The sequence below is a fragment of the Macrobrachium nipponense genome, chromosome 24 (genome assembly GCF_015104395.2).
Source record: "Macrobrachium nipponense isolate FS-2020 chromosome 24, ASM1510439v2, whole genome shotgun sequence".
NCBI lineage: Eukaryota > Metazoa > Arthropoda > Malacostraca > Decapoda > Palaemonidae > Macrobrachium > Macrobrachium nipponense.
In genome coordinates this window covers 60,684,041-60,694,040 of record NC_061091.1, presented here as the reverse complement: position 1 = coordinate 60,694,040, position 10,000 = coordinate 60,684,041, and the positions used below count along the sequence as shown (strand labels likewise).

Below are 10,000 nucleotides of genomic sequence, written 5' to 3'. Positions count from 1 at the left end.
ATATATATATATATATATATATATATATATATATATATATATATATATATCTATATATATATATATATATATAGAGTCTTTGTGAGGAAAGTGCAATGAGCTGAATGGGAGCAACGTGCTGTGTGATATAGCGGTCGGCTCGCTCTGCTAGACTTGTGGATTGCTTCTCCCCCCTAGATAGGAAAACCACATGATGAAAAATAAAAATAGGATACAATACAAAATTTAGGCCCAAGGCCTACGCTGGGACCTATAAGGTCGTTCAGCGCTGAAAGGAAAATTGGCAGAAAAGGATGTCTTAAAGGTGTAATAGGAGGAAAACGTCGTAGTTTCACTATGAAACAATTAATAGGAGAGGGTGGAAAGTAAGATAGAAGAATGAGAATATGCACGGAGGGACAGTATGAAGAATGAAATAGGTTACAGCTAGGGGCCGAAAGGACGCTGCAATGAACCTTAAGTAATGCCTACAGAGAAAAAAGTACATATATGTTTAATATTCGGCTAATACTCTAATTACTGAATTTACGCTCTATGCAGAAAACTCCTACAACATTAGCCGCTTCTTACACCCAAACAGAGGGTTCATCAGCCTTGTGTCGATTCACCCTTACACACATTACGTCATTCACACCTAACTTGAATGCACTCTCCACCTCCTGGATATTCAGGCCCTACCTTTTGATTGCCTTTCAACTCACCTATCGAGCCTTCCCACTCGTAACGCTTACGAATTGTACAATCTGTTCACTATCCTTTCTTCTTCCGTTAACACGACTAAACAACACGTTCTGTTCCATCCTGTCACCTACGCTAACCTTTTAGCCATTCCTTCATGTCCTTTTGTTGATTCCCGCCGTCCTTGGCGTCCTTTCATAACATTGCTCTTATTCCCATTTACTCGCATCAGTTTTCTCTTGGAAACACTTTCTCAAAATCTGTCGCTAGTTTCTGCGGTTTCTCTTCATTGTCCCAATTCAGTATTGCATCATCTGCAAACACCAGTCATTCTATACTCCATTCATGACTCATTCCCTCATCCTACTCTTTTACACTGTTTTCTAACCTCTTTTATCAATATCACCTTTTCCATAATGATATAAAACAGCTATGGGGACATGACGCACCCGTGTCTCCGACATATTTTTACATCAAACTTGTCACTCTTCCGTCTGGTATCCACTTCGTTTCTGTGGCTCTCAAATATTTACCTTCAGTGCGATGCATCCTCAACACCTCCACATCAGCCTCCCATCGCCTGAGTCCTATACATTTTCTAGGTCTATATATCACATATACATCTTTCTCTTGATTTTCAAGCTTCTCACACAATTGTTCCATATATGTGTGTGTGAGTGTGTGGGTCTGTGTATACATATATGTGTGGGTATGTGAGAGTACATCTATTTGTCAACCTACATGCGTGTAACTGATCTTGACATAAAATAGGGAAGGAAAAAGAACAGAGGCTACCGTTCATATAAGTCATCTAAACACAAGAACGAAAGGCCCAAAAGGTCTCCTTGACTAGCTGCCACTCACCATCCCTTTACTGCATACCCACCCAAATACCTGCCACAGCAGTAACGTCAACTGCATGTAACCAAATGCGAACTGTTCCCGGACAGTTTAAGTCCCCCCGACGACAGGCATGGCGTTGGATATGACAGGTATGACATGCCACGAATACACCTGTCATGTCTGCCAACTTCCTCTATGACAGCAGGTGACAAGAATAAGCTCCTCATTAAGCTTCATCTCCCTTCTCTACCAGCCAGGGCAAGGGCACTCCTCACATCTCCTCCTCACTACTCCCTATACTCCTAGGTCCCATCCCTGCATCGTACATGCTGCAGTATTTGCGTTCCTGCCCTGTGAAGTCCTTTAGACGGCGGTACGAAAGTCATTTCTGGCTGGTTAAAGGGAGTCCTCGGGTTGCGTTTTTGAAACCGTTTCAGTTGACAAACCAATATAAATAACCACCATTTCATGTTCTGTGCGGTGTTTGGATTTGAATCACTGGAACTATATACCCTTCAAAACGGGTCTACACAACAATGACAACAGAATACTTTGAAATAGAGCTTTAAGATGCTGATAAAGTTATACTTAATAACAGATGTTAGAATTAAGTCCGAAATGTCAATATATGCTGATTAGAACGAGATAGTTGAAGAAAGACGAGAAATATACAATACTAGTTTGATCGCCATAGCTAATTAGCCTTATCAAAAGAGCAACTATCGTTACTTGTCTACAGAATCAAAGTCTCAGATTAAAAGTCTTTTTTATAATTGTTTTTATTTATGTTTCGCAATACCGTCAGCGATGATTATTTAGCTTTAAAAATATATAGAGACTTGAAACTACTTCAGGTTGCCCACAGTATTAATAATAAACAGACAAATGAACACGTCTCGGTAAAGAAACTTATTTTCATAAAATTATCCATTCGCTCTCATACCGTTTTACTCAACCGATAGGATACCGGAAAAAAATGGGGGTGGGGGTATGGGAGGGGGGAATCTGTCAATCCTTAGCAAAGGTACGATTGAAATAGGAGTTCGTTGCTTTCCATCTTTTCTGGCAAATAAATAAAAAAACGACTGATACTTAAGAGAAAAGCAGCATATCGGTGAACTTGGTATGATATGCATGTAAAATAAGTTTGAGGTATGTTTTGCGAAAGTCAGGTACAGTGCAGCGATAATATTTTTAAGGCAGCACAGACCATGTGGGTTCTCCTGAAGGCTGACACTGAAGAATGAAATGCCGTTTGCATTAAAATACAGCTGGAAAATTTGACCGAAGTAAAACTGCGGATGAGTCAGTGACATAAGCATCATTAGTCACCGAGGCCTCTTTTTGTAAATACTAAAGTATTGAAGGAATTGGAGATGCGGTAAAAAAAAAAAGCAAAGATGAGACTGCAAGATTATTAGATAACCATTTGGCCAGAGTAAAGGAAAGAAGTTTACAGACAATAGCAAGGGGACTGAGGAACCCGTTCAAAGAATTTGAATAAAAACAGATTCATAGAAGGAAAATATCATATTTTCATCATTTATTCTTTAAAACCCGTCGAATATAGGCAAGCTAGTAACCAACACAAAAAAGCAAAGTGAAAAAGTTTTTCAGATAACATAAGCCATCAGACAAAATATGATAAACTATGTAAATGTGTAAGTATACATCCATATATATATATATATTATATATATATATATATATATATATATATATATATATTGATGTATGGTATTGTCCTGTATGTATTCATGTTTATTTTGTCTTTGGGTACATATTTAAATGGATGCCGGTAAGAAATAGCCATGGGGAGTATGTAGTAAAACAAATCAGCACATGACCTTAACTCTTCTTTCTCACTGATTACATTGATATGCACAAACAATGACGATCATGAATGACACCCTATTCTTTTCCAACAAACACAGTCGCTCAAACATCTTCCTTTGAACTCTGAATATCTATGCAACATGAAACCCCAAATCACCGGCGTGTTATCTCAATGAGAAGCGTAAAAAAAATATTCCCTGCTTACATTTATCGCAACATTACTTTTACCTGTCATCCTAAATCATATCGAAATTGCCGCCTTCACTTCGCGACATACCCAAACATAAATATTTACACATCTTTAATCAACCAGCAATCACTTGAAGAGCCCCTTGCACCCTTCCCCAAGACGAACGCTGCAAGATGACTCATAAAATCATACCACTCGGCATAAATGTACAACATACGACCATGTTTACAGCGGCATCTACATTCCGCATTCATCATCGACTTATGATATACATTTATGTTCGTCTGCGGCTATAAAAAACCCGAAAGGAGAAAGGTTTCATAGCATGCTAACTACCGGATTATGACTCAATACCCGTCGGCGGCTTTCCGCTTCGTCCACGCTTACGCCGCCGGCTCCCCTACCTGACCCACCTGAGTTAAAAGGGGAGAGGGGGAGGGAGAGAGAGATCGCTCTCCCCGATAATGAAGACCGCACCGCTCGCGTCGACTAATATGACACCTTTAATATAACACGCCGATAATCTCGGATGTCATAATAAGCGACACTTTGGCACTGGCGACATACCGCAAAGGCGTGGTGTGCTATGACACTTATGACAGGTGAAACGAGCCAGGCAATATAGAGAGGGAGATGACAAATTGCTTACCTGGGGGATGAACTCGAGCTCCTCCTGGCCGTTTAAGTATCTGCCTAACGGTAGGTCTTGTCACAACCTCGCATGATTTACGCCCGGGGATTTCTCACTAAGGTGCTTAAGGGGGTAACGCTATCTCAGGCGGAGGTTTTCATCAGCGGTTTTTTTTTTTTTTTTTTTTTTTTTGTGACAATTATGAATATGGGAGCCTTTAGGGACGTTTTTGCTTGCTTTTTTTTTTTTTTTACCTGCGGTTTCTATTTCATCCGCTAATGCTGTGTCGACACTCACACATTGTCCGCTGTAAATATTAATTTTTTACTTTTATTTTTTTTACGTACCTCCATCATAATCATAAATATGGGAGATGTAAGGAATTCATTTGTAGTTTTTTTTTATTTTGTTGGGTATGTGATTTTTTTTTTATTTCTAATAAGTCAAGCGATTTTTTTATATACAATCTAAGAAGGAGAGGAGAAAGTGAAAAAGAAAGAAATAAAGAAAATTTCAAGGAACTACACTTGAGCTTGCAAAAGATCTTAGGGCTTATAAAAGATGAAAGATACGAAGATACGAAGTCAATCATTTTATAAACCTGAAAGGGACCGCCTAAGAATGATTCACTCATTTTCCTCTAAAATGTGAATACGGAAGTAAAACAAGAAAGTTTAAATGAAAAAGACAAAAGAGAAATATAAAAACATTATATTGGGAATCATGAAAAAAAAATTGCGATTAATGTGCCTCCCGAACCTATTGTAAAAAAGCCGTATGTATTTATATATATATATATTATATATATATATATATATATATATATATATATTATATATATATGTGTGTGTGTGTGTGTGTGTGTGTATTTATGTAGTATTTACTAGCCACTTTTTTTTACTAGATACCTAATTGTGACAACCACAATGCCCTCTTAACTCCTCCTTTTCTTAACACCTTTTGTTTGTTTGTTTGTATGGTGTTTTTACGTTGCATGGAACCAGTGGTTATTCAGCAACGGGACCAACGGCTTTACGTGACTTCCGAACCACGTCGAGAGTGAACTTCTATCACCAGAAATACACATCTCTCACTCCTCAATGGAACGGCCGAGAATCGAACCCGCGACACCGAGGTGAGAAGCAAATACCAAACCAACCACGCCACTGAGGCGCTTGATACACTTGTCACTACAAAGACTGAAGCCCAAAAAGAATAAATGTTTACGTCCGCAGCAGGATTCGAACCTGCATTTGGTATAAAAAGACGAGGTAGAATTTCTTTATTATTCCTTAATTTAGAGTTTTAGGCTTTGCAGTGACCAGTTAATCCAGAAATGGTGAAAAAATCGAGATATTAAGAGGGATTTCAGTTATTACAATTACACAAATTATATATACATATACATACATACATATATATTATATATATATATATATATATATGTATATATATATATATATATATATATATATATATATATATATATATATATATATATATATATATATGAGACTGCAGTAGCCCATGGGTTAAATACTGGGATCAGGTTCAAAAGGACTGTGACTGTAATTCGATCCCGACCAGCCACCAAAAAATCGACATAGCTGTCTATATGTACCAATAACAGATTTTTCTCAGGGACTTGCTAAGAATCGGAAGGAACTATTCTTCTACCGCCACCAGCGCCGATGGATGAAAAATGGGCATATCAAACTATAAGTGCTTTCAAAATAATGAAACAGAATTACACCCAGCAAAAAAGAAAAAAAAAAAGTGTATGAAATTTATAATTTCTTACCGTTTATTTTTTTTTAAGTGTGGAAACGTCTGCTTTTCTCAGTACGACCTCATCCCTGGAAAGAAAATGAGATATTTTTACAGAACAGTTCAGTAACAACAAAATATAAGGAAAAACGCTAAAATGAATTACATGATAAATGAGACTACGACTGTCCGTCCAAAAGGAAAGTTACGTGAACGGCCTGCCCATGTTTCATCTCATAATAGTATGTTTTAATCAGACTAAAATTGCGGAAGTTGCGTCGCATGTGTAACATCGCGACAAGGATTATTATGTCGTGGAGTTCTGAGCTTTGTTCTCTTCATTTTCACCGTGTCAGGAAATCATTAACTTGGAGTTTCCTATTCCATTTGCTTGGTTCGCCGACAAATATACGTAATGGTTTTCTGTATGAGTAATGCGAGACAGGCAATGTTCATATTTCATCTTGCATTGCATTACCCCACGGCAGTTGTCAAATGGGCTACGTACGAACCTTCACACAAATATTTGCGAAACGGTGAGCGGCGTCGTAGTAAACTGCCCGAGGGCCGAGGCCTTTCCTTGCAATATATTTACAGGATATTCAATTTTTCGAATTACCTTATTACGAGGCAGAAATAGGAGCTACTTTCAGAAATGCCAAATATTTCGAATCCAAGCCTGAAGAATCCAATGGACCAAAAAAACTGGGTCAGTTTTATTTCCGGGGGCAACTATTTTTTCTTTATTTTTTTTTTATAAACTATCGTTATTCCCTCCTCCTTCCCCTTCTCTCTCTACCCACCCTCTCTCTTTCTTCCCCGCTTTCACCCAACTTCTGTATGTCTGTCTGTCTGTCTGTCTGTCTGTCTGTGCGGTTTCAAGTCCAAAATTAGTTGCCTATGTTGAAACTGGTTGACAATTTTTAAATTGCTGAGTTTTCATCCTCTTGGCCCCCTCTCTCTGAGTAAATAGTCTGTAACTATTGTTCCTTTTAATTATCTATTTTTTTTGTGGGGGGAGAGGGGGGGGGGGGGCGGTTGGCGCTGTAATGAAATCCTCCTGATATGTTTATTAGAGGATATGTAAGCCGATGGTCCTGAGGTTAACATCTAGTACGCAAATTTCCTGACTTTGTTATTATTTACTACCCATAAAATCTCTCCATATAACGTCCTCTTTTGAGTTAAAAGTAGTGTGACAGTGAACTAATACTCTCTGCTTTCAAGGTACAAAAGTTACTTTCAACTCTTTTGCACAAATTCAAGAATTCATGTTTTTGTACTCGGAATTGAAATCAATCCCAAACCGACATGATGCCTAATCTAGGTATAAGGATTAGTTAGATTTTACTGCACATATTCCTGTGGAATCATGCTTTTGTACTTAAAATCGAAATTTGTGTGTGCGAGGATATGTAGGAAAAAAAAAAAAACATAAACAGGGTTTCGAAAACAGTGACCACAGAATGAGAGGAGCCAATTATTCCGAAGGCATTGCGTACTTTAGCAGGGTCTTGGGAACAGAAGATCTTTGCATAAAGTTTTTTTCTTTTCTTTTTTCTTTTTTTTCCTATAAGAAGCTGTTTGTGCAGGTATCCGCATCTGTTTTCTCTCAAGCAAACCCTTTTTCTCATTGATTATAGTTGACTACTGATGGTGGTAGCGTTCCAGTTCTCAGGACGCTTTTTACGGTGAGGATAATACCCCAGTCTTCACCTTCATGTTTTGCAGATCATCACATTCGACTAACTACCAGACACACAATTCTCTGTTAAAGCCATCAAAGGCATGATGCGATTTGTTGTAACGGGACCCTTCGCTAGAGAGAAAAACCATCCTGGTCGAGGGAAAAGTGGTATAGTACTTCACTTAAACTCATCGTGCCTCCGATGACCAACCTTTGAAGTAGATGGCACAGATGGCATGGAATTATATCGGATATGGTGGTCACTCGGGTGACGAAGGGATTTGAGCTAGCACGAAACTAAGCTTAAAATCGGAATGTCTAAGGAAGCCGAGATTGGAATGAATGAAGAGACTGTTAACATACATACTTTAAATGAAAATGAAATGGAGTTGTTGAATGTGAACGGGTAAAAAAAGATAACCAGCGTTTTGAGATGGTTAAATCAAGTGGAGAGAAAGTAAAACGATAAGAAACGGAACTGAAACTAGAGTTTGGAAGTTAGGGAGGATGGAGGGGATAAAAGCCAAGTTTGTGCAAGCTATATGGTTTGAAGGTGTCATAAGGAAAAATCCTTCACATTCATCCATTTTGTATATATATATATATATATATATATATATATATATATATATATATATACATATATATAATATATTTAATTGTATTTTTCTCAATCACGAAGTTAAGATAATTCGATGTGCCTCACAATGACCACGAAGGAGAAACCACAGAGGAAGAAAGAAAGTTTTTAATTTGTCCCAATAGTTTCGGCTTCCAACAGACCACTTCCTTCGTTTTCACTCGTTTATATCCAAATAATTTGTCTTTATTGATTGAGAAGAATACAGCTGAATATAATTCATACATATCTATATATATGCGTGTGTATACATACATATATGTAATATATCATATATATGTGTGTACATAAATACACAGCAGACGCATTCTTTTCAAATACTTCAATTACCTTTATTTTGATGAAAACATTCTTTTGAAGGGCATATTATATATATATATATATATAAGATATATATTATATATATAATTAAAGTATATATATATAGATATATATATATATTATATATAAGATATTGAGAAATATATATATATATAGATATATATAGATATATATATATATATATATTATATAATATAGAAAATATATATATATATATATAAAATAGATATATATATATATATATAGATATAAATAGTATATATATATATAATATTAATTATATATATACATAAGATATATATATAGATATTTGATATATATATATTATATAGAGATATATATATATATATATATATATATATGATATAGTATAGAAATATATATATAATAATTATATATATATATATATATATTATAATTATACATTATATATATATATATTATATATCATATATTTATATATATAGATATCTATATATATATATTATTATTTATATAATATTATATATAATATATATATATGATCTATATATAATATCTATATTATATTAATAATAATATAGATATTATATATATATGTATATATATATATATATATATCTATATATATATATATATATATATATATATATATATATATATATATCTATATATATATATGTGTGTGTGTGTATGTATGCCCTTCAAAAAAAAGTTTTCATCAAAATAAAGGTAATTGAAGTATTGGAAAAGAATGCGTCTGCTGTGTATTTATGTACACACATATATATAATATATATTATTCATACACACACATATCCATATACACACAGACATAAATACATACATACAGACACACATACATACATATAAAAAGGGCACCACAAACTTTTACAAGTCACGCCAACCAACCGACACACGTAACCGAATCAATCATGTGAAAAGAGCGCGCCATAAACAAATAGCCGGTGGTGACATATAAGCAAAAAACCCCGTCTATATTACACACGGTTCCGAGGCAGATAGATATTTTGATGCTGAAACAACGCACACAAACAAAATTGAAATTCACCCACGGTGTGCGCGCTGTGGAATATCATTAATGCTGTGATTTGAGAATTCAGAGGAGAGAGAGAGAGAGAGAGAGAGAGAGAGAGAGAGAGAGAGAGAGAGAGAGAGAGAGAGAGGTTTGGAGTCTATGGAACAATCGCAGTGGTAATTGTGGAAATCATAGTTATTCTGGAAGAGGTTTAAAGACAAAGGGAATTACCTTGACTTTAATTAAAGGAAGTAATCTATGTTACATACAAAATTGATCTTATTGATGATTCTTCATTCTAAAAATCAAAGAAAAAGCAAGTAGATGGGGGATTAACTTCTAGGTAAACAAAACTCGATTTAGTGCAGTATGAATGTTGTAAAACCCCG

General features: G+C 35.6%; 1 long non-coding RNA gene across 1 annotated transcript in view; it reads right to left on the bottom strand.

Moving 5' to 3' along the window:
- The window catches only part of LOC135204216 (uncharacterized), a 485,141-nt gene that overhangs the window by 14,483 nt on the left and 460,658 nt on the right, over nt 1–10,000 (bottom strand). Inside the window, exon 4 of the long non-coding RNA XR_010312136.1 lies at nt 5,980–6,034. This is a non-coding gene — a long non-coding RNA (uncharacterized LOC135204216). The remainder of the gene's footprint in view (nt 1–5,979; nt 6,035–10,000) is intronic.